At 44.5% G+C, this 3,694-nt stretch overlaps 1 non-coding gene across 1 annotated transcript; it reads right to left on the bottom strand.

Moving 5' to 3' along the window:
- Nucleotides 1-3,311: 3,311 nt before the first annotated feature.
- trnas-cga (transfer RNA serine (anticodon CGA)) lies at nt 3,312-3,393 on the bottom strand. The gene has a single exon. It is a non-coding gene; the product is annotated as a tRNA-Ser (tRNA).
- Between the last annotated feature and the right edge of the window lie 301 nt (nt 3,394-3,694).

Below are 3,694 nucleotides of genomic sequence, written 5' to 3'. Positions count from 1 at the left end.
CACCTCGGACTTCAACTACTGCACAGAGTCTTGTCATCTTCAGAAGTTTTCGGATGACTCTGCCATAGTTGGATGCATCAGCAAGGGAGATGAGGCTGAGTGCAGGGCTACGGTAGGAAACTTTGTCACATGCTGTGAGCAGAAATATCTGCAGTTTAATGTGAAAAAGACTAAGGATCTGGTGGTAGACCTGAGGAGAGCTAAGGTACCGGTGACTCCTGTTTCCATCCAAGGGGCCAGTGTTGACATGGTGGAGGATTACAAATACCTGGGGATATGAATTGACAATAAACTGGACTGGTCAAAGAACACTGAGGCTGTCTACAAGAAGGGTCAGAGCCGTCTCTATTTCCTAAGGAGACTGAGGTCCTTTAACATCTGCCGGACGATGCTGAGGATGTTCTACGAGTCTGTGGTGGCCAGTGCGATCATGTTTGCTATTGTGTGCTGGGGCAGAAGGCTGAGGGTGGCAGACATTAACAGAATCAACAAACTCATTCTTAAGGCCAGTGATATTGTGGCGATGGAACTGGGCTCTCTGACGGTGGTGTCTGAAAAGAGGATGCTGTCTAAGTTGCATGCCATCTTGGTCAATGTCTTCCATCCACTACATAATGTATTGGTTGGGCACAGGAGTACATTGAGCCAGAGACTCATCCCACCGAGGTGCAGCACTGAGCGTCATAGGAAGTCATTCCTGCCTGTGGCCATTAAACTTTACAACTCGTCCCTTGGAGGGTCAGACATCCTGAGCCAATAGGCTGGTCCTGGACTTAGTTCATAATTTACTGGCATAATTTACATATTACTATTTAACTATTTATGGTTCAATTACTATTTATTATTTATGGAGCAACTGTAACGAAAACCAATTTCCCCCGGGATTAATAAAGTATGACTATTCTATTCTATTCTACTATTCTCCCTCCTGCCATCTGGAAAAAGGCACCGAAGCATTCGGGCTCACACGACCAGACTACGTAACAGTTTCTTCCCCCAAGCCATCAGACTCCTCAATACCCAGAGCCTGGACTGACACCAAACTACTGCCCTCTACTGTGCCTCTTGTCTTGTTTATTATTTATTATTATTTATTGTAGTGTCTGCACTGTTTTGTGCACTTCATGCAGTCCTGGATAGGTCTGTAGTCTAGTGCAGTTTTTGTGTTGTTTTTACGTAGTTCAGTGTAGTTTTTGTATTGTTTCATGTAGTACCATGATCCTGGAAAACGTTATCTCATTTTTACTATGTTCTGTACCAGCAGTTATGGTTGAAGAGACAATAAAAAGTGACTACACTTGAGTTAACTGTTGTGCATCTCATCATTCAGTGGCCGCATATTACTAAGTGAAAACATTGTTAAAGTTTTCGCAGTTTTAGTTACCGACTGAGATTGATGATCCGTGTCCAGTATCAGCCACAATAAAATTGTACTCGTTGTGGGATCATCGAATAGTAACCATATCCATTTACTGAGCAACCTGAGTCCCTGTTGACGTCATCACCATTGACCCTCTCCCCATCTTTCTTCTGATGTTGTCCTGACCTTCCATCATACACCGGGCTTAATGATTCTTGTTAAATACAGGAGACCAGTTGCAGCCAATATCGCCAATAATAAAGTTGCAACTCTTCTCCAAGTGGCTCGTACCTTCCCCGATCTCCGCACAACCTCCCCCTCCTCTCTTTTACCCCAAACCGAGCGATTTCAGAGCTGATAACCGATTTGAGATATTTCTTTTTAATGATTAACTGTACTCTAATCTTCGACATTTTATATATAGAACGCATATCCATACAGCACAGGCACAGGCCTTTCGGCCCACAATGTGTGCTAAATTAATTACATTAGAAAACAAATTTTCAGCTGAACCAATCCCTCTGTGCACACAATGTACATATCCTTCAATTTCCTGCAGATTCACATGACTATCTGAGAGCCACTTGAAACGTCATTCATGTTTATCTACGCCGCCCCAGGACGTGCATTCCAGGCACCCAAAAACATGGCCCAGACCTCTCATTTGAGCTTAACCCCTGTCCCCTCTGTCGTTATATTTTTTCAGCCATTGTGGTGTGGGAGGAAATAACTGGTTGCCTTCTCTATCTATATCTTTCGTAATCTCATGATCCTCAATAAGATCTCTCCTCAGCTATCGGTACTCCAGAAAAAAAAAAGAGAAAATGCATCTGAATTCAATGAGACCTTTCTTTTCTGGCAACTATCCTCTATTCCAGGCAACACCCTGGCAAACCCCTTCCGCAGTTCCTCTTGAGCCTTGACATCCTTCCTGTAATGAGCGTTCAGAAATAATTATAATACTTCACTTCCGTACACCAGAGTATACAACTCTGCAAAACAACTGCCCGACTCTGGAACCTAGTTCAAAGTAAATTTGTTATCAACGTGCATATATCTCTCTAGGTCACTCGTCTGAGTGCTACTGGTACCATGTGACCCAGTACTACCTGTCGCATGGTCGGGTGGTCGGCAACTAAACCGGCTCCCCCACCAGGCTTGCCTGGTGAGGAGGGTGGCTAAACACCCTGCAGGACGAAAAACAAGACCTGTCAAAGGGCGGATGAACCCTCTCGTAGGGTCAATGGCCACCTAGTAAACGCGGGCCGTGAAACGCGGAAAGGGCATGCCTTGCATCGAAGCTTGGTCTGGCTATTCACTGCAACAGAAATTCCCCCAGCCGTCTTGGACCCCACAGTGCCGCTGGATCCGGGAGAGGACGTCTAGAGGGTGGGCATGGACCTGTGCAAACCCTACTCACCTAAAATCCACTCACGCACATGCTGTTCCCTCCTGAGGAGTGGGGTACCACCCCACTAACTGACTGAAAGGAATCAATATCATCCTATGGGACGACTAGAGAGAGAGAAAGAAAGAGAGAGAGAGAGAGAGAGAGAGAGAGAGATGTTACCATATACAGCCCTGAGATTCATTGCCTTGCGGGCATACGCAGTAAATCAATAGACAATAACCATAACAGAATCAATGAAAGATCACTTCAACTTGTCGCTCAACCAGCGCGCAAAAGACAACAAATTGTGCAAATATGAAAAGAAAGAACTAATAATAATAATAAATAAGCAATTAACATCTAGAATATGAGATGAAGCGTGTTGAAAGTGAGTCGATAGGTTGTGGGAATATTTCAATAATCGGACAAGTGAAGTTGAGTGAAGTTATCCACTTTTGTTTAAGACCCTGAAGGTTGAGGGGTAGTAACTGTTCCTGGACATGGAGGTGTGAGTCCCGCGACTTCTTCATGATGGTAGAAGGAAAACAATTCATGTAGAGTCGCTGCGAGCAGGGTTCGAACCTGCGCGGGGAAACCCCATTGGATTTCGAGTCCAACGCCTTAACCACTCGGCCATCACAGCCACACGATTCCTCAACAAAAAAAGGCAAACTTCCCATACGATTTCTTTACTACGCCATCAATCTATGTGATCACTTGCATGGATCAATGAACTTGCAACCCAAGATCACTCTGCATATAATCACTGTTATGGACCCTGCATTAACCGTTTTTTTTTGATCTCCTTTATATTTGATCTCCGAAAGTGAAACATATCACATTTCGCCTTGTTAACCAGTATTTACCATTTCTCGCCTCATATCCCGATGTGTCACTTGCCAGTCTTCCGTGCTATTCACAAGATCAGCAATCTTGGTATTGTC

The sequence above is a fragment of the Mobula birostris genome, chromosome 29 (assembly GCF_030028105.1).
Source record: "Mobula birostris isolate sMobBir1 chromosome 29, sMobBir1.hap1, whole genome shotgun sequence".
NCBI lineage: Eukaryota > Metazoa > Chordata > Chondrichthyes > Myliobatiformes > Myliobatidae > Mobula > Mobula birostris.
The sequence above is the reverse complement of the archived record's forward strand: the minus strand, read 5'-3'. Positions and strand labels throughout refer to the sequence as shown.